This window comes from Canis lupus, chromosome X, assembly GCF_003254725.2.
Source record: "Canis lupus dingo isolate Sandy chromosome X, ASM325472v2, whole genome shotgun sequence".
Lineage (NCBI taxonomy): Eukaryota > Metazoa > Chordata > Mammalia > Carnivora > Canidae > Canis > Canis lupus.
This window is the reverse complement of record NC_064281.1, coordinates 81745753-81772394: the sequence shown is the minus strand read 5'-3', so window position 1 is coordinate 81772394 and position 26642 is coordinate 81745753. Positions and strand designations below refer to the sequence as shown.

The 26642-nt window shown below is 40.8% G+C and overlaps 1 protein-coding gene and 1 non-coding gene across 11 annotated transcripts in view; one reads left to right on the top strand and one right to left on the bottom strand.

Moving 5' to 3' along the window:
* The window catches only part of MID2 (midline 2), a 202957-nt gene that overhangs the window by 32686 nt on the left and 143629 nt on the right, over positions 1-26642 (bottom strand). The gene's annotated exons all lie outside the window — the stretch shown is intronic.
* On the top strand, positions 14661-14767 carry LOC112649567 (U6 spliceosomal RNA). Its single transcript, XR_003129628.1, has one exon. It is a non-coding gene; the product is annotated as a U6 spliceosomal RNA (small nuclear RNA).

The window sequence follows — 26642 nt, the reverse complement described above, 5'->3', positions numbered from 1 at the left end:
CTGTCTCTCTCTGTGTGTCTCTCATGAATAAATAAATAATTAAAATCTTTAAAAAATATATATATATATATTTAATTGAAGTGTAGCTGATACTCAATGTTACATTAGTTTCAGGTGTACAACACAGTGATGACTACACTGTGCTCACTACAAGTGTAGCTCCCATCTGTCACCACACAATGCTATTACAATACCACTGAATATATTCCCTTTCCTCTACCCTTTATTTCCTTGTGACTTATCCATTCCATAACTGGAAGCCTTTATCTCCCACTTCCCTTCCCCTTTTGCCCACCCCTTGGTCCTCTCCTCTGGCAACCATTAAGTTAACTTTTTTTTTTTTAAAGAGATGACCTGGGATTGATTTGATTGGTGGTAATGGTAAGCTGGTGCAGTGGAGTAGGGAGGCGTGCATGATTTAAAAATTACTGTGATATAAACAGGGCCTAGCCAAAGAAGGTAACAGGAATCGAAAGGAAAGGTAAAAAACGAGAAGCACTCCCTTGCTTGGAAATCTTCAATCAGACAGCAAGCTCCTTAAAGAAAGTTTTTATACCCCTTTGTATCTCCTGCTGTAACCAGCACAGTGCCTTACACACAACAAACATTTCCTGATTGATTTAGTAAAATGAAAAATCATAGTAAGAATGACAAACATTGGAAAATGGACTATGGTAAATGCATTTTTTAGAGAGGATGTAGGTTGAAGTGAGGGAGCTAGGGAGGGCTTTGGACAGTTGCTGTGGGCAAAATCAAACAGCCAAGCACAAGTAGTAGAGCAGAAATTTGGCTGAAGAGGCAAAATCCCAAATTAAAGGTAAAGCAGTGACATTAAAATTTTTCCATGTCAAGAAGCAGCCCAAAAGAGCAGGTTCCTTGAGTGTTGTCTAAGTAGGAAATACTCCAGGGTAAAACTGTCTTCATGATGTGAATAAAACATCTCAAATTGCTTTAGAAGGTACTTGAAAGCCCTGGTATTTTCCTTTTCTGCAGTTTTCCTTGAAATTGCACTGACATATTTCACTTGCTTATTAACCCTTAGTTGAAAACAACTGAGCATTTGTGGTTGGGTGGGTGGTTGGTGGAAGATTCCAGATCTTTATTCAGCCTTTGGCTCTTTAGTTTGGGTTAATGGGTTTGACTAGAAGGCTTTATATCTGTGGAAAAATCTGTCCTCCCCGAAAATACCATTAGGGTAATCTTGGCAACCTACTTGTATAAATCTCTCCACCCCCTAAAAAGGCCAATTTTTGTGGGGTGGGGGTGTAGTTTCTGGTGTCTGAGATTGAGTCCCAGCACGATTCTTCCAAGGCCTAAGCACTAGAGAGTACAGGTCTCCCTGTCGGGTCTCCAGGTCATTTTCTCTACCTTGTGCTCTTTTCTTCCTTCTCAAAGGCAGTGAGAATTTGACTGGCACATCTTTATCCAACTGCCTAGCCTACTGTTTCCCAAAGTTCCTTCCTACCTCCCAGGCCAAAGATTAAACCCATAGTTGGACCTTGTTTAATTCCCATCCTTCTCTGACACAGACACACACATCCCATTAGAAGGATTTTACTGTTGGTTACTACACAGAAATAGATACATGGGAGTTCACAAAAGCCACGTATTGCAAAGGCTGAAGAGGCCACCAAAGGTTATTTTGATAATTGTTTCCATTCTGTATTGAAGTGTAAATGGGCTAGCCCTTTTTACTGGAAGCTTCTTTTAGGGAGCTGATTTGATAGTTTCTTGGGAGATCTCCCATAGGTCTCCCTCCATAGGTCTTTTATTCTTGGGTTCAAAGTGCACCAGCCTTCCCTCCAACTTATCCCCATGAGAAACTCCCTCACTCCTCCCCTCTCCCCAGCTCAGCCACATCCATCAGCCCTTCAGAGCACTGAGGATTCCTGTTCAGGTGGGACCAACATGGATGAAGACATAGTGGATGAACTCTACAGCCAGAATCAAGTAAAATTCCTTTATGTGGTTAAGAAACAGGACACCTCGCTGGTGTCTTCATCTCTACAGTCAATGCCAGCTCTAGTTCATTCCGAGATCTTCTATCCAAAGAGATCTTCCACGACCACCACTACCTCCGACCCCTGGTGGATTGTGAAATGCCAACATCGAAGATCGTTTGGGGAAGTTTTTAGCAGCTTCAGTCAAGGGCCTACACTACATACCAGGCACCATGTAGGTTCCTGTGTGGGACAGAATGAGGAAAAAGACTCAGCTTCTGCCTTCGAGGCACTTCAAGTCTTAGTGGAGGAGAGGAGGGTGAATTCTGCTAATTACAATCAAAGGAAGAGCAAAACTAGCAATATAAACAGGACACAAAGCTCTGTGTGGGCATAGAGAAAACTAATTTTTCCTGTGGCAAAGGGCAATGGGGGGTTGGTTAGGGAAGGTTTTGTGTAGCTGCGCTGGTCTTCAAGGATGAGCTGGACTTGGGCACGCAGAAATGAGGTTTAAAGAGAAAGAATTCTTTTTTTTAAGATTTTATCTATTCATTCATGAGAGACACAGAGAGAGGCAGAGACATAGGCAGAGGGAGAAGCAGACTCTCCACGAGGAGCCTGATGAGGGACTCAACCCCAGGATCCCAGGATCACAACCCAAGCCAAAGGGGAATGCTCAACCACTGAGCCACGCAGGTGCCCCTAAAGAGAGAGAATTCTGAGAATGCTGTGAAGAGCATGAACAAAAGCAGAGCCAGGAGAGTTAGAGGATGTTTGGATAAAGCAGATCAGCCTGACAGGTGCAAGGGAGGGAAATACGGCTAGAAACGGAGATTGCAGGTCCATTCTGGAGGACAGAGAGCCACAGTATCATTTTGAGGCTTTGGTTGTACCTGGGTAAGAAAGATGTCAGGATCTTCAAACTACAGTAATGCCTTAACCATCATTGGTTAACACTCTTGTCCAAGAGCTAGGGGAATAGGAAAAGCCGGCAGGGTACTCAAAGAATTGGGAGGGCGTAACAAACTTCTCAACTCCCCATCATTGCTCCTGATGGAGAAGGTGACCACCAGCCCTGCCTTCTAAGACTCTCCAAACACCCAAGAAAACAGGCTCAGGTGGGCTGTATCAGCCTGCAAAGTCTCTTTCTGAGTGAAGGAGATGAGAAGCAAAAGTGGGAGGTAAACTGGACCTCGGGTGGATTTTCAATGGGTTGTTACGGACAGCCTTGTCACCTGGTGTTGCAAAGAATTCACTACTCTCTGAAAACGATGTGTTCAAGAGAATGTGATGTTCTCCCTGTTTCTACAAGCTCAGTTTTATTAGATTCCTTGATTTATTAGATTCCTTGATTACAGTTCATAAGGCTGTATTGTACACTTGAAAACTGCTAAGAGAATAGTAGATCCTACATGTTCTCACCACACTGACAAAAGGAGATAACTATGTGAGGTTGGTGAACATGTTAATTAACCTTACCGTGGTAACCATTCTGTAATACATGTGTATATCAAATCACCACATTATGTACTTTAAACTTACACCATATTATATGGCGATTATTATCTCAACAATCCTAGGGGGAAAAAAGAAACCACAACGTTTATGAAAGCAGATGTAGTACCTACTATGGCGGCATCTAAGCTAAGGTATTAGTTCAGATCACACTAGGGGGATATCAGACACACACACACACGCACGCACCACCATCACCACCATCACCACCATCTCGGCCCTTTGTATGAGGAACGTTCAAATGTATAAAACAAAGAGGAAAATAAGACCATCTTTCTTTTTATTTTGTTTTCTAATGCAAAATAATGTAACATTTCAAAGACAGTTCTGCCAGCTTAACATTAAAAAGAACTAAATGAAGTAGGGCTGTTTTTCAAATGGATTTTATCTGTTTCTTTAGACTTGAGGGTAGAAGCAGTCACTTTTAAAGGTCTTGCGGGTATGCAAAATTATTAATAGGGTTTTTAGTCCCTTGGACTAGAATAACTACAGTTTAGGAGGAAAAAAAATTAAGGAGGCAGAGTTAAGCAATCTACTACCTCAGAACCTAAGTTAATTTTTTTTGGCAGAGGAGTGGGTGAGGAGTTCTAGTGGTAGAGGCGGTGGAGGATGGGACTGTTGCAGTTTGAAGCCAGGTGGATGGGGAGGTGGCAGCCAGGCCATCTCCAGAAGTGACAGACACAGACATTCGGTTGACAGACGTGCTTCCTGCAATAGGCACTGTTCAAATTGCTTCATATATTTTAATTCATTTGCATATCTTATTAACCCTCTAAAGTTGGCACTATGAATATCATTGCCATTCTACAGAAGAATCTGAGAGACATAGAGGTTAGGTCACTTGCCCAAGATCAAATAACTAGTACCTGGCAGAACCAGGATTTGTAGCCAGGTAGTCTGGCTCTTGTCCATGATTTTTACCTGTGTGTGTGTGTGTGTGTGTGTGTGTAGGAGAGAGAGAGAGAGAGAAAGAGATAGAGAGAGAAGCAGAGAGACTGCTCATACACATGCTTCTTTTCCCCTCAGAATTGTCTCTCAAGATAATCAAACCCCTCAGACTTAACCGTTGCAAACATTTTGTGTAATTACCTCCTGACTTTTGAAAAAATATACAGTATAAATGCATATAATGTAACATTTAGAAAATACACAAAATGCACATACACATACATGGACACACACATATTCTGTTTATTTTACCCTGAGTTTAACTGATAAAAATATTGGCAAAAGAGGGAGAGGACAGTGTGCTCCACTTATAAGACTAAAGAGTGACCCTGTGCCATGTGGCAATTCTGTGTTAGTTTTAGAGTCCTTTCTTTTCAGGGATCAGACCTCCTTTGTAACATTAAGATTAGTTACTTTCATCCACATATTCTCTTTCCATGAAAGATAGCTAGAACATGCACAAAAAAAGTGGGAGAGATATAATCTAGGCTTGTAGCTGGTATTCTATGTGTATAGTTACAAATCCCAAATGAAATGGTAGAAACCTCCTTTCTCTCTCTTCAGAACCACAGAACTGGGCAGCCTGGGTGGCTCAGCGGTTTAGCACCACCTTCATCCCAGGATGTGATCCTGGAGACCCGGGATCGAGTCCCATGTTGGGCTCCCTGCATGGAGCCTGCTTCTCCCTCTGCCTGTGTCTCTGCCTCTATGTGTGTGTGTTTCTCTCATGAATAAATAAATAAAATCTTAAAAAAAAAAAAGAACCACAGAACTGTTAGATGTAGAAAAGACTAAATAGGGGCACCTGAGGTCACCTGGGTGGCTCAGTGGTTAAGCATCTGCCTTTGGCTCAGGTTGTGATCCCAGGGTCCTGGGGTCGAGTCCTGCATCAGGCTCCCCACAGGGAGCCTGCTTCTCCCTCTGCCTATATCTCTGCCTCTCTCTGTGCGTCTCTCATGAATAAATAATTAAAATCTTTTTAAAAAAAGGGCACCTTGGTGGCTCAGTTGGTTAAGTGCCTGACTCTTGATTTCAGCTCAGGTCACCATCTCAGGATTGTGAGATTGAGTGCCACACTGGGCTCTGTGTTGGGTGTGGAGATTGCTTAAGATTCTCTCCTCCCTTTGCCCCTCTACTCGCGTGCTCTCTCTCTCTCAAAAAAAAAAAAAAGATAAAGAAAAGAAAAGACTAAAGAAATCATAGGTTCCTAACCTCTCACTTTACAGATAGAATTTCAGTCCTATAGAGATCGGCTTACCGAACATTATACCACTGATCAATGACAGAGCAAGGCTGAAGTCGTTTCTTTTGTGTTCTTTCCACTCTACTGCTCATTTTGTAAAGCACAGCACTTGCTTATAAACCCCTCTAAAAATATAATACTCTAGATTTCACCATAGAAATATGAATTTATGTATACACAAAAAAAGTACATGAATGTATATAACACTTTTATATGTTTTAGCCCAAAACTGGAAAAAGCTGAAATGCTCTTCAGTGGAGGCATGGATAAACAAATTGTGGAACATCAGGAATAAAAAAATTTTAAAAACTAGGACGCATGTGGGTGGCTTACTGGTTGAGCATCTGCCTTTGGCTCAGAGCGTGATCCCAGGGTCCTGGGATCAATTCTCACATCAGGTTCCCCGGAGCGAGCCTGCTTCTCTCTCTGCCTATGTCTCTGCCTTTCTCTGTGTGCCTCTCATGAATAAATAAATAAAATGTAAAAAAATTAAAAATTAAAAAAACTATTGATACACACCACAACATGAATGGATCTCAGGGGAATGATGATGAGCGACATAAGCAAATTATAATATGCTACATACTATATATTTCCATGTACATAACATTCCAGAAATTATACAATTATTATTTCTGAAGAACAGATCAGTGGTTGCCAGGGGGCATATGTGACTATACAGGTAGCAAAAACGAGGTTCTTTGGGGTGATGAAGCTATATTGTTCTAATTATGATGGCAATTACACAAATCTATATATGTGATAAAATTCATGGAATTACCAAAAGGTTGAGGGCATGTGAAAAATGGTGAAATTTGACTAAGGTCTGTAGTTTGCTTAACAGAATATTGTACCAGTGACAGTTTCCTGGTTGTGGTAGTTATGTGGTAATGTTAGATGTTAACATTGGGGAAGAGTAGGTGAATCATATGTGGGAACTCTGTGTTATTTAGCAACTTCTATGTCAAATTAAATTTATTTCAAAATTTAAAAGAAAGAAAACACTAGAAGTCCCAGAATGTTTTAGGCAGGTCTGGTGAACCAACATTTATATAGTTTTCTGAAGTTATAACTAATATATATTCAAGCCTTTGCTCAAGTGGCATCTTCTTTCACACCCTACTCTATATTCTAGTTTAATTTGTTCTAGTTTGATTGGGAAATAATTGACATACATCACTATAGACAGTTATGGCACACCAACATGATGTTTTGATTTACATATATTGTGAAATATATGTAATTACCCCAATAGGTTCAGCTAAGATCCATCTTCTCATTTAGATAGAGTAACAAGAAAAGAAAAAAAGGAAAAAGAAAACCTTTCTTCTTGTGATGAAAGTTCATAGGACTCTTTATTTTTTTATACATCAGACAGCAGTATTAGCTCTAGTCATTATGTTGTACATCACATCACATCCCTAGTACTTACTTACCTTATAACTGGAAGTTTGGACCTTTTGACCACCTTTCTCTAATTTCCCTTGCCCCCAGACCCTGCCTCTGGTAACCACATTTCTTATCTCTTTTTCTATGTGTTTAGGACTTTTTTAGATTCCATATAGAAGGGAGATCAGATAGTGTGTATTTTCCTCTGCCTAATTCACTTCCTGTAATGCATTCAAGGTCCATCTGTGTTTTAACGAATGTTAGGATTTCCTCGGGGTTTTTTAATGGCTGAATAATATTCTATTGTATTATATACCACAACTTCTTTATCCATTCATCCACTGATGGGCTCTTAGGTTGTTTCCATGTCTTGGCTACTGTAAATAATGCTGTTATGAACATGGGGGAGGGGGTGTAGATCTATTTTTGAGGTAGGGTTTTCATTCCTTTTGCATGTATTTCCAGAATATATCTGAATCACAATGGTAGTTATACTTTTAAATGTTTGAGGATCCTCCATACTGTTTTCCATAGTGGCAGCACCAATTTATAATCCCCCCAAGAGTGCACAGAGGGTTGCCATTTCTCCACATCCATGCCAACATTTGTCACCTCATCTTTTTGATGATGGTTATTCTAATAGTCATGAGGTAATATCTTATTGTGGGTTTTTAAATATTTTATTTATTTATTTGAGAAAGAGAGACAGAGATAGCAAGAAAGAACATGAGTGGGGAGGAGAAGAAGGAGAAGCTGAGCAGGAAGATAGATGCTGGGCTCAATCCCAGGACCCTGGGATCATGACCTGAGCCAAAGGCAGATGTTTAACTGACTGAGCCACTCAGGTGCCCCCCTCATTGTGGTTTTAATTTATATTTCCCTAGTGACTAGTAAAATGGTGTGTCTTTTCATATAGAGGCTGCCCTTTTGTGTATTTGTGTATTTTCATTGGAAAAATGTCTATTCAGGTCCTTTATCTCTTTTGTAATTGGGTTATTTGGTTTTCTGCTATGGAGTTGGATGAGTTCTTTATGGATTTTGGTTATTTTTTTTAATAATAAATTTATTTTTTTATTGGTGTTCAATTTGCCAACATACAGAATAAGACCCAGTGTTCATCCCGTCAAGTGCCCCCCTCAGTGCCCGCTACCCATTCACCCCCACCCCCCGCCCTCCGTCCCTTCCATCACCCCTCTTCCTTTCCCAGAGTTAGGAGTCTTTATGTTGTCTCCCTTTCTGAAATTTCCTACCCATTTCTTCTCCCTTCCCTTCTATTCCCTTTCACTATTATTTATATTCTCCAAATGAATGAGAACATATAATGTTTGTTCTTCTCCGACTGACTTATTTCACTCAGCATAATACCCTCCAGTTCCATCCACGTTGAAGAGAATGGTGGGTATTTGTCATTTCTAATGGCTGAGTAATATTCCATTGTATACATAAACCACATCTTCTTTATCCATTCATCTTTCGATGGACACCGAAGCTCCTTTCACAGTTTGGCTATTGTGGACATTGCTGCTAGAAACATCGGGGTGCAGGTGTCTTGGCGTTTCATTGCATCTGTATCTTTGGGGTAAATCCCCAACAGTGCAATTGCTGGGTCATAGGGCAGGTCTATTTTTAACTCTTTGAGGAACCTCCACACAGTTTTCCAGAGTGGCTGCACCAGTTTACATTCCCACCAACAGTGCAAGAGGGTTCCCTTTTCTCTGCATCCTCTCCAACATGTGTGGTTTCCTGCCTTGTTAATTTTCCCCATTCTCACTGGTGTGAGGTGGTATCTCATTGTGGTTTTGATTTGTATTTCCCTGATGGCAAGTGATGCAGAGCATTTTCTCATGTGCATGTTGGCCATGTCTATGTCATCCTCTGTGAGATTTCTGTTCATGTCTTTTGCCCATTTCATGATTGGATTGTTTGTTTCTTTGGTGTTGAGTTTAATAAGTTCTTTATAGATCTTGGAAACTAGCCCTTTATCTGATATGTCATTTGCAAATATCTTCTCCCATCCTGCAGGTTGTCTTTTAGTTTTGTTGACTGTATCCTTTGCTGTGCAAAAGCTTCTTATCTTGATGAAGTCCCAATAGTTCATTTTTGCTTTTGTTTCTTTTGCCTTCGTGGATGCATCTTGCAAGAAGTTAGTGTGGCCGAGTTCAAAAAGGGTGTTGCCTGTGTTCTCCTCTAGGATTTTGATGGATTCTTGTCTCACATTTAGATCTTTCATCCATTTTGAGTTTATTTTTGTGTATGGTGAGAGTGGTCTAGTTTCATTCTTCTGCATGTGGATATCCAATTTTTCCAGCACCATTTATTGAAGAGACTGTCTTTTTTTCCAGTGAATAGTCTTTCCTGTTTTGTTGAATATTATTTGACCATAAAGTTGAGGGTCCACTTCTGGATTCTCTATTCTGTTCCATTGATCTATGTGTCTGTTTTTGTGCCTCATGACCACAGCTTTGTAGTATAACCTGAAATCTGGCATTGTGATGCCCCTAGCTATGGTTTTCTTTTTTAAAATTCCCCTGGCTATTCCAGGTCTTTTCTGATTCCACCCAAATACGTCCATTTCTTCTAGATTGCCTAATTTATTGGCGTATAGCTGTTCATAATATGTTTTTAAAATCGTTTGTATTTCCTTGGTGTTGGTAGTGATCTCTCCTTTCTCATTCATGATTTTATTAATTTGAGTCTTCTCTCTCTTGTTTTTAATAAGGCTGGCTAATGGTTTATCTATCTTATTAATTCTTTCAAAGAACCAACTCCTGGTTCTGTTGATCTGTTCCACAGTTCTTCTGTTCTTGAGTTCTGCTCGAATCTTTATTAACTCCCTTCTTATGCTGGGTGTAGGATCTATTTGCTGTTTTTTCTCTAGCTCCTTTAGGTGTAAGGTTAGCTTTTGTATTTGAGTTCTTTCCAGTTTTTGAATGGATGCTTGTATTGCGATGTATTTCCCCCTCAGGACTGCTTTTGCTGCATCCCAAAGATTTTGAATGGTTGTATCTTCATTCTCATTAGTTTCCATGAATCTTTTTAATTCTTCCTTAATTTCCTGGTTGACCCTTTCATCTTTTAGCAGGATGGTCCTTAACCTCCACGTGTTTGAGGTCCTTCCAAACTTCTGGTTGTGATTTAGTTCTAATTTCAAGGCATTATGGTCTGAGAATATGCAGGGGACGATCCCAATCTTTTGGTATCGGTTCAGACCCGATTTGTGACCCATTATGTGGTCTATTCTGGAGAAAGTTCCATGTGCACTTGAGAAGAATGTGTATTCAGTTGAGTTTGGATGTAAAGTTCTGTAGATATCTGTGAAATCCATCTGGTCCAGTGTATCATTTAAAGCTCTCGTTTCTTTGGAGATGTTGTGTTTAGAAGACCTATCGAGTGTAGAAAGCGCTAGATTGAAGTCACCAAGTATAAGTGTATTATTATCTAAGTATTTCTTCACTTTGGTTATTGATCGATATATTTGGTAGCTCCTACATTCGGGGCATATATATTGAGGATTGTTAAGTCCTCTTGTTGGACAGATACTTTAAGTATGATATAGTGTCCCTCTTCATCTCTCACTACAGTCTTCAGGGTAAATTATAGTTTATCTGATATAAGGATGGCTACCCCTGCTTTCTTTTGAGGACCATTTGAATGGTAAATGGTTCTCCAACCTTTTATTTTCAAGCTGTAGGTGTCCTTCTCTCTAAAATGAGTCTCTTGTAGACAGCAAATAGATGGGTCCTGCTTTTTTATCCAGTTTGAAACCCTGAGCCTTTTGATGGGGTCATTAAGCCCGTTCACATTCAGAGTCACTATTGAAAGATATGGGTTTAGTGTCATTATGATACCTATTCAGTCCTTGTTTTTGTGGATTGTTCCACTGGACTTCTTCTTAAAGGGGAATTCTAAGTGTCCCCCTTAAAATTTCTTGCAGAGCTGGTTTGGAGGTCACATATTCTTTCAGTTCCTGTCTGTCTTGGAAGCTCTTTATCTCTCCTTCCATTCTGAATGAGAGCCTTGCTGGATAAGGTATTCTTGGTTGCATGTTTTTCTCATTTAGGACCCTGAATATATCCTGCCAGCCCTTTCTGGCCTGCCAGGTCTCTGTGGAGAGGTCTGCTATTACCCTAATACTCCCCCCCATAAAAGTCAGGGATTTCTTGTCTCTTGCTGCTTTAAGGATCTTCTCTTTATCTTTGGAATTTGCAAGCTTCACTATTAAATGTCGAGGTGTTGAACGGTTTTTCTTGATTTTAGGGGGGGGATCTCTCTATTTCCTGGATCTGAATGCCTGTTTCCCTTCCCAGATTGGGAAAATTTTCAGCTATGATTTGTTAAATACATACTCTGGACCTCTGTCCCTTTCGGCGCCCTCGGGAACCCCAATTAAACGTACGTTTTTCTTCCTCAGGCTGCCATTTATTTCCCTTAATCAATCCTCATGGTCTTTTAATTGTTTGTCGCTTTTTTCCTCAGTTTCCCTCTTTGCCATCAACTTGTCTTCTATGTCACTCACTCGTTCTTCCACCTCGTTAACCCTCGTCGTTAGGACTTCTAGTTTGGATTGCATCTCATTCAATTGATTTTTAATTTCTGCCTGATTAGCTCTAAATTCTGCAGTCATGAAGTCTCTTGAGTCCTTTATGCTTTTTTCTAGAGCCACTAGTAGCTTTATAATAGTGTTTCTGAATTGGCTTTCTGACATTGAATTGTAATCCAGATTTTATAACTCTGTGGGAGAGAGAACTGTTTCTGATTCTTTCTTTTGAGGTGAGGTTTTCCTTCTAGTCATTTTGCTCAGTGCAGCGTGGCCAAAAACAAGTTGTATTGGGAAAAGGAGAAAAAGAGAGGAGAGAAAGAAGGAAAGAAAAGAGAAAAAGAAAAAAGAAAAAAGGGAGAAAAACAGAAAAAAAAGAGAAGAAAAAGAAAGGAAAAAAAGGGTGGGGGAAGCAAACAGAAATCAAAAAGCAAAAAAAAAAAAAAAAAAAAACAAGAAACAAAAAACAAAACAAAACACGGGGGAGTATCTTCTGATTCTGTATACTTTAAGTCCCTTGAATTCCCCTGGAACTTGTCCATCTAGCTGGTCTTCTGGGGGGAGGGGCCTGTTGTGCTGATTTTCAGGTGTTAGCACTTGGGGGAGCTGCTCTGCCCCCTGCCTGGTGCAGGGCTCAGTGGGGGTTGTTTACCCTGTGAGGCCCCAGGCGGAACAACCCCAGTGGCGGCGGCCAGCTCTGGAGCCCTGGATTCAGCTCCCGCAGTAGCTACAGAGCTCTCTGTCTGCAGGGGCCTGGATGCTCCGGAGCGGGGCCGCTGATCTGCTCAGCTCGGGGCAGAAGCGTCCTCGCTGTCCTGGGCCCTCCCGGCCTCTGCCTGTCCCGGGGGGAGGTCGGATCCTGGGCTGTGTCCCCCGCGCCCTGTGCTCCCGGGCCTGCGCTGTTGGATTCACGCTCCCAGCCGGGCAGCCCCCTCTCCGCGGAGCCGCAGCCCGAGCCCCTCCGAGCTGCTGCCGGGTCCAGCCGTGTGCGCTGCAGCCCTTTAGGGAGCTCTGCGCACTCTCCCGGGGCGCAGGTGTCTGTTAGTGTCCCTGGGAGCCTGAGGGCATCCCCGCCCCTCCTGGGGTCCTGCTCTAACTCCCTGCGAGTGCCTTTCCCCCCGGGGAAGATTGGTGAAGCTCCTGCTTCTCCGGGAGGGAGCTTTCCTTTCCTGGGGGCACTCGCCCCGGCCTTAGCTTGGCTCCTCGTGGGGCCCCTCCCCCTTGGAGGCCTTTTGTTTCTTTTTTTCTTTTTTCCCTATTTTCCTACCTTGATAGAAGCGTGATCTCTTCTCACTGTAGCATTACAGCTGTTCTCTCTTTAAATCTCAGGCCGAATTTGTAGATTTTCAGGATGATTTGAGGGTTATCTAGGTAATTTGGTGGGGACAGGTGACTTGGGGACCCTACTCTTCTGCCATCTTGCCCCTCCCTTCTGTATTTTGGTTATTAACCTCTTATCAGATACACGTTTTGCAAATACTTTTTCCCACTCAGTATGTTGTTTTTCACTTTGTTCATGGCTTATTTTGTTATGTAGAACTTTTTACTTTGATGCAATCCCACTTGTTTTATATTTTGTTGCTTGTACTTTAGATGTCATATCCAAAAAAAATAAAGTCATAAGTATACATATCAAGGAGCTTCATTCCTGTGTTTTCTTCTAGGAGTTTCCTGCTTTCAGATCTTACATTTAAGTCTTTAATCTATTTGGGGTTAATTTTTTTAGAAAGGGAGATAGAGGGGAGAGGGGCAGAAGAGGGAGAGAAAGAATCTTAAACAGGCTCCATGTCCACCCAGTGGGAAGCCCAACACAAGCTCAAGCTCACAGCCCTGAGATCATGACCTGAGCTGAAATCAAGAGTTGTATACTGGGATCCCTGGGTGGCGCAGCGGTTTGGCGCCTGCCTTTGGCCCAGGGTGCGATCCTGGAGACCCGGGATTGAATCCCACATCGGGCTCCTGGTGCATGGAGCCTGCTTTCTCCCTCTGCCTGTGTCTCTGCCTCTCTCTCTCTCTGTGTGACTATCATAAAAAAAGACCATTAAAAAAAAGAGTTGTATACTTAACTAACTGAGCCACCTAGGTGCCCCTATTCAGTTAATTTTTGAGTAGCATAATACTCTTCTACATATGAATATCCATTTATCTCAGCACCATTTATTGAAAACACTATCTTCTCCATTGTGTATTTTTGGCTCTCTGTCAAGTTTTAGTTTACTATATATGCTTGGGTTTATATCTCTCAAGTCTGTTTCATTGGTCTATTTGTTTTTATGCGAGTGCCATGCTGTTTTTGATGACTATGACTTTATAGTCTAGCTTCAAATCAGGACATGTGATGCTTCCTAGTTTCTTCTTCTTTCTTAGACTTTCTTTTTTTAAAAGATTTTATTTATTTATTCATGAGAGACAGAGAGAGAGAGGTGCAGAGACATAGGCAGAGGGAGAAGCAGGCTCCATGCCAGAGGTCTGATGCGGAACTTGAACCTGGGGCTCTAGGATCATGCCCTGAGCTAAAGGCAGATGCTCAACCGCTGGCCCACCCAGGCATCCCTTTACTTAGAATTTCTTTGGCTACTTGGGGTCTCTTGTCATTCCATATAAATTTTAGGAGTTTTTTTCTACTTTGGTAAATAATGTCACTGGAATCTTGGTAGAAACTGCATTGAATTTATAGATGGCTTTTGGTAGTACTTACATTTTAACAATATTAATTCTTCCAATCCATGAAAATGGGACACTTTTTAAATTTATTTGTTTCTTCTATTTCTTTCATCAATGTCTTATAGTTTTCAGAGTAGAAATCTTTTTCCTTAAATTTATTCATAAGTATTATTATTTTTTAAAGATTTTATTTATTTATTGAGACAACAGAGAGAGAGAGAGAGAGAGGCAGAAACACAGGCAGAGGGAGAAGCAGGCTCCACGCTGGGAGCCCGAAGTGGGCCTCAATCCTGGGTCTCCAGGATCACATCCCTGGCTGCAGGTGGTGCTAAACCACTGCGCCACCGGGGCTGCCCAATAAGTATTATTTTTGATGCTATTATAAATGGCATCAATTTATTTCTCTTTTAGAAAATTCATTGTTGTGCTCACTTCGGCAGCACATATACTAAAATTGGAATGATACAGAGAAGATTAGCATGGCCCTTGTGCAAGGATGACATGCAAATTCGTGAAGTGTTCCATATTTTTTAAAAAAGAAAGAAAAATCATTGTTAATGTATAGAAATACTAATATTCATGTTAATTTTATATCCTGCAACTTTACTGAATTTATTAATTAGATCTAACAGTTTTTTGGTTAAGACTTAGGATTTTCTATACATAAACTCATGTCATCTGCAAATACAGACAATTTTGCTTCCTTTCCAATTCTGATACCTTTTCTGTTTCTTGCCTGATTGCTCTAGCTAGGACTTCTAGTACTATGTTGCATAGGCGTGCTGAGAGTGGCACCCTTGTCTTGGTCCTGATCTTAAAGGAAAAGCTTTCAAATATTCATCACTGGATATGATGTTAGCTGTGGTCTTGTCATATATACCCTTTATTATGTTGAGATATGTTCCTTCTATGCCTCATTTGTTAAGAATTTTTTTATCATGAATGGATGTTGAATTTTGTCAAATGCTTTTTCTGCATATATTGAGATGATCGTGTAATTCTTTTCTTTTCTTTCATTCTATTAATGTGATATATCACACAGACTGATTTGCAAATGTTGAACTATCCTTATATCCCAGGGGTAAATCCCACTTGATCATGGTGCATGATCATTTTAATGTGCTCTTGAGTTTGGTTTGCTAGTACTTTATTGGGAATTTTTACATCTATATTCATCAGAGATATTGACCTGTAGTTTTCTTTTCTAGTTTTGGTATAAGGATAATACTGGCCTTATAAAATGAGTTTGGAGGTGTTCCCTCCTCTTGAAATTTTTACAATAGTTTGAGAATAAGCATTAACTCTTCTTTATTTTTTTTTTAAATTTTTATTTATTTATGATAGTCACACACACACACAGAGAGAGAGAGAGAGAGAGAGAGAGGCAGAGACACAGGCAGAGGGAGAAGCAGGCTCCATGCACCGGGAGCCCGACGTGGGATTCGATCCCGGGTCTCCAGGATCGCGCCCTGGGCCAAAGGCAGGCGCCAAACCACTGCGCCACCCAGCGATCCCCTAACTCTTCTTTAAATATTTAGTAAAATTCACCAGTAAAGCCATTTGGTCCTGAGGGTTTTTTTGTGTGTGTTAGGAGATTTTAAATTATTTATTCAATTGCCTTACTAGTAACTGGTCTATTCAGATTTCTTCCTGATTGAGTCTTGGTAAATTGTATGGTTCCAAAGTTTTCTTCATCTCTTCTAGGTTGTCCAGTTTGTTGACATATAGTTGTTCACAGTAGGCTCTTAGGATCCTTCAAATTCCTGTTGTAATGTCTTCTTTTTCATTTGTAATTTTGTTGATTTGGGTCCTTTCTCTTTTTTCCTTGGTTACTCTAGCTAAAGATTTGTAAATTTGTTTATCCTTTCAAAGAACAAATGCTTAGTTTGGTTAATATTTTCTATTAACATTAAGACAATGTTCTATTGTCTTTCTGTTCTCCATTTCATTGATTTCTGCCCCAGTCTTTATTATTTCCTTTCTTCTGCTAACTTTGGGCTTGGATTGTTCTATTTTTTTCATTGTTAAAAAAGAACATTGTTCGTTCTTTAAGGTGTAGAGTCAGATACTTTATTTGGAATCTTTCTTGCTTCTTAAATGTAGACATGTACTGCTATGAACTTCCCTCTTAGAACTGTTGTTATTGCATCCTATACATTTTGGTGTGTTTTATTTCCATTTTTGTTTGTCTCAAGGAACTTTTTATTTCCCCCTTTAATTTCTTCTTTGATCCATTGGTTGTTCAGGAGAGCATTGTTTAATTTCCATGTGCTTATGAATTTTCCAGTTTCCCTCTTTTTGTTGATTTTTAGCTTCATGTCATCATGGTTAGAGAAGATACCTGGTATGGTTTCAATCTTCTTGAATTTTCTAAGACTTGTTTTGTGGGCTAACATATGGCCTAGGTAAAAAATGTTCCATGTGCACTTGAGAAGAATGTGTATTCTGTTGCTGTGGATAGAATGTTCTGTATATGTCTATCAGGCCCATTTGTTCTATAATGTTGTTCAAATCTGCTGTTTCTTTATTGATTCTCTGTCTAAATGATCTATCCATTGTTAAAAGTATTAGAGTTCCCAGCTATTATTGTATTACTATTCATTTCTCCTTTTAGCTCTGTTAGTTTTTGCTTTATATATTTATGCTCCAATGCTGGGCACATAAACATTTACAAATGTTATATCTTCTTGATATGTTGATCCCTTTATGTTTATATAATGACCTTCTTTGTCTCTTTCTACCATTTTTATTTTATTTTTTTAAAGATTTTTATTTATTTATTCATGAGAATGCACAGAGGAGAGAGAGAGAGGCAGAGACGCAGGCAGAGGGAGAAGCAGGCTCCATGCACCGGGAGCCTGACGTGGGACTCGATCCCGGGTCTCCAGGATCGCGCCCTGGGCCAAAGGCAGGCGCCAAACCGCTGCGCCACCCAGGGATCCCCTACCATTTTTAAAGTCTATATTGTCTGATATAATTACAGCTGCATTTACCTTTTTTTTTTTTTTTTTTTGAAATGTCTTTTTCCATCCCTTCACTCTCAGTCTATGTGTCTTTAAGGCTAAAGTGAGTCTCTTATAGACATCATGTTTTTTAATTTTTTTTTATCCATTCAGACGATTTTTGTCTTTTAACTGAATAATTTAATCCATTTACATTTCAATTAATTATTGATAGGCAAGGACTTACTATTGCCATTTTTAAAAAATATTTTCTGGTTGTTTCACAGAGCCCCTTTTCTTTGTTTCTTATTCTGCTGTCTTTTTGTGTGTTTTGATGTCTTTTGGTATTAAAATGCTTTGACTTCTTTATAGTGTTCTTCTGTGTAATTACTACAGGGTTTTTTCCCTTGTGGTTAACATGAGGCAAATATAAAATATATTAAATTTATAATACTTTATCTTAAACTGATAAAATCTTAACTTGAATAAAATTTGTAAACTTTACACTTTTACTTCTCCCCTCACATTTTCGGTTACTATTGTTACAATTTACATGTTTTTAACATTATATAACTAATAACAGATTATTATAGTTATGGTTATTCTTACTGTGTTCTTTTTTAACTTTTAAACTAGGGTTATAAGTATTATTATACACCACTATTATGTAAGTATTGTACATATGTAAGTATGTAGGTCTTATGTAAGTATCATTATACACCACTATTTTATACCACAATTACACATGACTATTACCTATTACCATATTACAGATTCTAAATATGATGATATATCTACCATTAACAGTGAGATTTATGCTAACTTTTTATGTTTTTATGATGTTAGCATAGTTTTACTTCTAGTCAAATAACTCCCATTAGCATTTCCTTTAAAGGTCTGATGGTAATGAACTCCCTCACTTTTGTTTGTTTCAGAAAAATCTTTATCCCTTCTTTGTTTCTGAAGAACAGATTTGCTGGGAATGGGATTCTTGGTTGAGAGTTATTTTTTAAATTTTATTTATTTATTCATGAGAGACACAGAAAGAGAGAGGCAGAGAAATAGGCAGAGGGAGAAGCAGGCTCCCTGTGGGGAGCCCAATGTGGGACTCGATCCCAGGACCCCAGGATCACAACCTGAGCCAAAGGCAGACACTCAGCCACTGAGCCACCCAGGTACCCCTGAGAGTTATTTTTTCCAATATTTTGAATATGTCATTCCATTCTCCTCTGGCCTGAAAAGTTTCTGTTGAGAAATACACCAATCTTACTCAGGTTCCCTTGTACATAGTGTCTCTTTTTTCTCTCATTGCTTTTAAAATTCTTTCTTTTGACTTTTGACAATTTAATCATTTGTCTTATTGTAATCCTATTTGTATTCAACCTATTTTGGATCTTTTGGAACTCATAGATCTGGATGTCCATTTCTCTCCCCCGGTTTGGGACATTTTCAACCATTATCACTTTAAATCTACTTTCTTCCTTTTCTCCTTCTGGAATTCCCATATTGTGAATGTTGTTTCTTTTCATATTGTCCCATAATTCACCATAATGTGACTATTGTTTCTTTACATTTTGTCCCATAATTCCCAAAGACTTTCCTCACTTTTTCATGCTTTTTTTCCCCTCTGCTCTGACTGGGTAATTTACAATGTCCCATCCTCCACATCACTGATTCTTTCTTCTACATAGTCAAGCCTACTTTTAAAACTCTCTATTATTTTTTAAAGATTTTATTTATCTATTTGACAGAGAGAGCACAAGCAGGGAGAGTGGCAGGCAGAGGGAGAGGGAAAATCAGAGTCCCCATAGAGCATTATGCCTGATGCTGGGCTCCATCCCAGGACCCCAGGATCATGACTTGAGCCAAAGGCAGACAACCAATTGAGCCACCAAGGCGCCCTTCTCTATTGGATTCTTAAGTTCAGTTATGGTATTTTTCAACTCTAACATTTCTGTTTGTCTTTTTTTTGATGGTTGCTATTTCTTCAACAAAATTCTCATTTTGTTCATGCACTGTTATCCTAATTTCACTTAGTTGTCTGTGTTTCCTTGTAGTTGTTCACTAAACTTCCTTAATAGGATTATTCCAAATGCATTGTCTGACAGTTCTTGGATCTTCACTTTTAGGGTCAGTAATTAGTGCTTTATTAGTTTCCTTTGGTAGTATCATGTTTCCCTACTTTTTAATGATCCTTGATTCTTTACATTTATATCTGTACATTTAAGTAATTGAGCTCCTCTTCCAAATTTCACAGATTTGCTTTGGCAGAGATAGTTCTTCACTAGTCAGCTCAGTTTGGGTTTTCTGAGCATCTGCTGGCAATGTCCTTGGACAGAGGGGATTACTGTTATGGTCTATTTTTGGATGAAGCAATAGTTGGGGCTCTGAGGACAGGAATGGAGGGTTTGCCACTGGCTGGGAACAGTTGGATAGAACTGCTAGCTTGGTTCCCTACCCAAGCGAGGCTGAGGGATAGGCTCCACTGTTGCCTTGATTATCTGGTCAGAATTACTAGATGGCTGGGTCTGGGCATTATTCACTAATGGCTAGTGAATATCAATTAGCTTTCTTGCCTTGACAAGGAAGCAGGTCAGGGCCCAGGGTCTGCACAGCTTATTGTTGGGGGGACAGAATCAGGCCTGAACGTGCACTGGATTCACTTGTCAGGTGAGGCCCCTGGTTTTGCTCTGCAGAAGAGGGAACCAACCAGCTGTGCTCTCTATTTAAGTGCCACTACACTCAGGGCTGTTGAATGGACTATACAGCTTCCCATGTCCTCTGATCAGGTTCCCTGGTCAGACAATCTGAAGGTTTTATTCAATGATGAGCAGAGCTATGAATTAGATTCCCTCACTGGGCACAGCAGGAGAAGCAGTTCTAAAGCCAGTAAAGCTCTTTGTTGTCTTAACTCAAGCCAACCCACACCCCAAGTTCTCTGACTAAATAGGGCCACTGGCTTTATTCTGGAAATGACCAGTTCTGCCCACTTGCCTTTCAGCTTGAGTGCCACTGGATTACACAGCTTTCAGGTATTGTGTCCAGCCCTTCTGGTTAGAAAGAGCCAGAAGACACTCTTCATGGTGGGTGGAGCTGTCTCAGCTCCCTTGCCTGGGAAAGAGTGGGAGAGGCTGCTCCAGGTCACTCTCAATTTCCCAGTCTCTCCAGTTGAGATGAGCCAGGAGTTACCCTCAGCCTTAGCTATGAATTAACCCCTCTGCCTATATATATATACAGAATATCTTGTGTCCAGGACTAGCTTGGCCCTCGGGGTGATCAGCTCTGCCTGCTGGCCTCTCTGTTCAATTGTAACTGGGCTTCACTGCTTCCAGGCATTGTCACCAGCCCTTCTGGCCAGATGGGGCTGGAAAACACTCTCCACAGCATGTGGGACTGGGTTTCAGCTCCTTGTTTGGGCCTGGACAAACGGGGCTCTAGGGCTGGCAAAACTCCTTATTTAAGGATCCAAACCTAGATCTGCACCCCACAAAGTGCTTTAGAGTGTCCTCCAAACTTGATTCTGTGGATAAGCAAAGCTGATGTTGGGATTACTATCTGAGCCAAGATCCATATATGCTAGTTGTTGCATGTATGGATCACAGTCAGAGGGTTGAGCCTCAAAGATACCCTTACAATCCCCATGGTATAAGATCAGAATGGGGGCTCTCACAATGTGACTTGCAATGTCAGGGGGAGATGGGTGTCCCCACTGGGTTCTCTTTTCCCACTGGAGGAACTAGAGGCTCAGGGAAGACCTCTCTGCATGGTGCTGCACTAGACAGAAGGAGAAGCAACATGGTCAACATGTTGCCACTTCTCACCCTTCTAATGCAGTCTGTCTGGGTCTCTGTGGAGCAAAAGGGTGCTTCAGCTTCACCCCCCATATTCTGGGATTCTCTAGTGGGGTCTTGTTCATTGTTCTTCTGTGAGGGGAAGCAAAGTCAGGAGCAACCTAGGTTGCCATTTTAGTGATGTCACCCTCCCCTAGTTTATTTTTATCCCTAGCACATATAACCCTTAATAAAAATATATTTGCTATTATGTATCTCCACCAACCAGAACGTAAGCTTAAGGTTAAGTACTTTGTTTCATTCACTACTCTATCCCCAGCACCTAGAATAGTGCATGGCACACTCCAGGTACTCATCGAATGTTTGTTGAATGAGTGAATGTGGGTGTGTGGGCCCTGAAATAAAGATATAATGAAATACTGTACAGCAGGTTATACTTCTTCATTGCATGAAACAAATTTCCATTACACTTTCTTTTTACACAATTACTCAAAATGGTAATTTTTTCTGTCATTTACATATTATTTGATGCATTATGAAAGATTTAGAAAGATGTTAGAACAACCTAGGTCCTAGGAGACCACACATTCTGAAATGGTTCCTTATCCAATGTTAAAAGAAACAAAAATTGACCTCTCTTGGGTAATTGCCTGTGGTTTACTCACTTTCAAATGATGCAAAAAAAGATTGTACTTATAACAGCTAGCCACCAGAGGGTACTGTTTATTCAATTATCCTTTCTCAATATCTATTGTGTACCACACCATGTGCTGGGTATAAAAAAGTGGATAAGACACAGTTCCCACTCTTAGAGTTTACAGTCTGGTGGAGAGACAAATTGGTACTCGAAGTGTTATGATGGAATCATGCATGGGGCGCTCCAGGTACACAGGGGAGAAACACTTGAACCAGATTAGGGAGATAAGGAGAAAGGTATAGGGCATGAGTGATGGCTTCCTGGAGGAGATGAGTCTTAAAGGACTCACCTTGCTTCCTGGATGCCTGAGGTGAGTCTTAAAGGACAAGCAGTAGTCAGTCAGCAGAGAAGAGTGTAAGTTGAGGGCAGGGGCTATGTTCACACTGTGCTCCAAGTGCCCGGCCCAAGGCAGAAATATGCTTAAATATTTGTGGAATGAACACAGTACAAAGTACACGTGGGTAAAGGGGCATGCTGGAGACATAGGCAGGGTCCAGATCATGATGGGTCTTTATCTTATAACCTTTGTCTCAATGGTGATGAGGAATAACTGAAGGGTCCGTGGTAGGGGGGTTGACATGTGAGCTTTGCATTTTAAAGAGCTCATGCCCAAAGCAGAGTGGAAAATGGATTAGAGGGGGACAGAATGAGTCAGAAAGACTAGTCAGGACTTGCAGCTTCTGTCATGAATGTGGCATAGTCATGGCCAGTGCTTTCAAGAAGCTGAGAGTCCAACAAAGGAAACCAGATGTAATCAGGTAATTGCAATACAGCACAGTAGGCAGTGTAACAGAGGTACATACAGGGTGCTCTGTCCAAGTTTATGCAACTACTGGGTGCCAGAGCAAGTGGTAGAACCCAGGCTTCCTGATTTCGAGTTCAGGGCCTTTCCCCAAGACCTGCTTTTCACTGCCTTTCACCAGCACAGAATTATGCAAGGGAAAGAGAATGGGGAAAGCCAGTGAAAGATTATGCCTTCTCTAGTCATAAACTAGACTGTGGGGAGCATTTAGTCCTTCTTTGTACTCAAGTCTGAAATAAGCATTCCTCCCCAAGACCTTTGTTTCTGGGAGATGGCTTTAGCACCCTGATACTCCCTGTATACACACAGAGCCAAGAATCTCTAACAGGAAGCCCAGGGATATTCACACCCTGATAGATAAGGTCAGGGAGGGCATGTTCTGAGAAAGAAATCATCCTTTCTGAGACAGGAGACTTCACTTTTTTTTTTTTTAATTTTTTTTTTTATTTATTTTTGATAGTCACACAGAGAGAGAGAGAGAGAGAGGCAGAGACATAGGCAGAGGGAGAAGCAGGCTCCATGCACCAGGAGCCCGATATGGGATTCGATCCCGGGTCTCCAGGATCGCGCCCTGGGCCAAAGGCAGGCGCTAAACCGCTGCGCCACCCAGGGATCCCGAGACAGGAGACTTCAGATGACAAAAGGGAAAAACAAAAAACTAGTTCCATGTTCAGAAAAGGCAGATGATCACTAGAAGAAAGGCCCAAGTGGAAGAGTAAAAATAACTCAAGAAAGGCCTATATTGCTTCCAAGCTACAAGGGGAGAGTGGGGTGGAAGAGTGGGGGTAGGGAAAGAAGATAGAGAAAAACCAGGAAAGAGCCCCAGGATGAGGGCTTGAAGATTTCTATATGAGCGTATCAGTGAGAAAGGTGACCCCCAAACAATACCCAACTCCATGACTAGGTAACAAAGTTGTCTTGAGAACATATCTCTAGTGGTCCCAACTACCTCATGAGTCAGGACAGAGACTAGAGCTAAAGGGTTTGTATGGTGAAAACCCCAAGGGGGTCAGGGGATCCTGAGGAGAGCCCTTAGGTTATCTTGGTGGGGATAGCCAGAGAGAGAAAGACAAAAAGAGAGAAAGGGGGGGGTGTAGGGGCTCTCTAGGAAAGGTCCCTGGCAGTCCTGGGGTGGGGGTTTATCTACCAAAAACCAAAATTGAAATTGGAAATCATTAAAAGAATTTGCTTTGGGTCTCACATTAGCCTCTTGGTTCTGCTGCTTACCAACCACCTATTTGGTCTTAGGCGAGTGGGCCAAATTTTCCCTTCTATAATGAGGATAATACTAGCATCTAGCTAAAAGGGTTTTGCACATGCTTATTAAATGAAATAACAGAAATAAAGCACTTAATTCATTTTCTGATATGTGACAGGTAGTCAAATAGTCGTTTCTGTTTTGTTTTGTTTTTACTACAACTACTACTATAATGACAACAACTGTGACTACTATGGCCAGAACCACTGTATCTTCTGGGTGTTTCTGCAGAACAACTGAGCACTGTTTCATCATCTGGTTTATTTTTTTCATTTTTTGTCTGCTTTTGCTTTCTAGAACATACTGGGTCATGATTCACTTGTCTCGGAGATTGCCATGTCCCTTTTCTTATTCATTCCTCACACCTTACACCCTACACTTCATTCCCAAATGCAGTTGGCTAGATAGGGTTTGCTGTGTCTTGGAAGGTAAGATGGCCTCTTTTCCTACCAGGAGCTAGACCATCACCTACTCCCTCCATTCAGAGCAGGGGGCTGATGTCAGGAGGGAGGTCAACTGCTAATTTCTAACACAACACTGATTACATTTCGCATCCTTGGCTAGGAAGCAATTTGGCTGGCCTCAGCTTATTATTCTTTGTTTTTTTTTTTCCTCTGGGTTCCCTCATAGTTAACACAATCCCCCAGGCTCAGAGCCCAAAATATATTAGGTGGAGTTGAGAAGAAATAGGTATGTAAGCAAGAAAGCTATCTAACACATTCCCTCATGGATACAAATATGATACCATAATTACATTCCATTTTAGTCTCCTCTGCAGTGCTCTCTGAGGGAGAGGAACCCATATGTCCTGCACCCTCAGCTCCCAGCAGAGTATAGCTCTATACTTTGGAGGCTCATTAAAATTCGTGTGAATGCACTGATGAATATGCACCTCCCTACATCTACTCCCTGCTCCACACAGCAGGGAATCCACTAGTTAGCCTGCCTGTGGTTTTGATGAGGAAGGATGAAAAGAAGTTGTCTAAACTATGAACAGAAAGTGTGGTGTTATGAAAGTATTCAGAGATGGCCCTAGGTTACACTGGCTCATCCAGGGATCCTATCCTGATGGATGCTGTCTTGTGGTGAAAAGTCCTGAGGCTCATATTCGTGTGTGTGTGTGTGTGTGTGTGTGTGTGTGCGCGCGCATTCCTGGGTATATAATGCCTATAAATCATAATCTCTCTTCACTGCCACTAGGACAAAGTAGGTAGATCGGTGTGTCTCACTATCACACTGGCTTAGGCAGTAGGCTACCTTTTGGGGGCTTCTTTTCCCTTTACTGATCTGTCCCTGATATTTCTCTTAACATGATTCATCTATATATAAACGGTGAGGGCATGAGCAGGCACAGAGTGCAATTTGCTTTGGGTCTCTACTTTCTACCTAGGACTCAGGGCTCAGTTCCTCACTTTGGGAAATCCAGCATCTTCTAGAGAAAATAGAAAGCAAAGGACAAGGAATCTCAACTTGCTGGGAAATACCAAAGAGCTTAATACACTGTTACTGTTAATCACAGAAACCATTAATTGCAATTGTGTAGTTGTTAGAGTTGTACACTTGTTGTGGTTTAGCCTAGAGACCCTTTCTTCGAATAGATTTGATCTCTGTATTTAATCTCTATAATAACCACCTTAAGAGATAGATAGGACAGGCATTCCTGTCTGCATTTATGAATGAGGAAGTGAAGATCCAGAGGTGAAAGTAAATTATCAAAGTCATATAAGCTAGCAAGTGAGGGAGTTACAACCCAAACCAGGTTTTCTAATTCCAAGGCCAGGGCTCTTTCGGTTTCCCTGTTTCATTCTTTTTTTTTTTTTTAATATTTTATTTATTCATTAGAGAGAGAGAGAGAGAGAGAGAGAGAGACAGGCAGAGGGAGAAGCAGGCTCCATGCAGGAGCCCGACATGGGACTCGATCCCAGAACTCCAGGATCACGCCCTGGGCCAAAGGCAGGTGCCAAACCATTGAGCCACCCAGGGATCCCCTCCCTGTTTCATTCTAACCATCAAAATTAGCCTGCCCTTTGATCACTCTCTTTGTTGCTATAACTTTTTTTTTTTTGAGGGGGAAAAAAACCCACCTTCCTTTATTTTCTTTTTGAGGATTTTTTGTGTGCTAATTTTTCATTTCTTCTCAGCACCTTTTTCTCCTAGGGGTAACAAAGTGCAGTGGAAAGAATTCTGGATTTAAAGTCAAGCAGGCCTGAATCTGGATTCCAGCTTTGAGACTTCGAAGCTGAGTGACTTCAAACAAGTCAATAAACATCTCTGAGCCCACCTTTCTAATGAGCGAAACAGAAACAATATTACCTATCTGGCAGGTTATTTTAAAAGTCAAATAAGAAAAGGTCTTAGCACAGAACCCAGAATACAGGTAGTAGTTAAGTAACATGAATGCCCATCCCCACTCCTCCACCACCTCAACTTGCCAACTTGCTGCTCTAGTCTGGAAATACGCAATACTTCTTTCCCGGAAAGCTGAGATTCAGGCTCCGATTTACGCATACACTTACTCATCTTACTGTAAAATATGTTGGCTGGCATTTCAACTCTTGATGATTTGTTATTTACAACTGAAATCTCCATAATATTTTACTGGTCAATTGAGATAGTTTGGGAACTTATAACTCATAAGTGCGTATGTGTGCACACACGAACGTGTTTCTAAGTCATATAAAGGCTTAAGTCACTACTCAGAAATTATTTCTATTCTACAAATCATTCTTCTTCATCTCATCTAGAACATAAAGGGCTGGGCTGGCCTTACTTGAACAGTGAGCTAATTTCAACTACCTTGTTCTGAACATAAATATACTGCAGGGGTTCAGATTTATGATCTCATAGAGTTCAGATCTCAAATCTCCAACACCAGATTCCCAGTGCACTTTCTTTTAAAAAAAAAAGATTTATTTA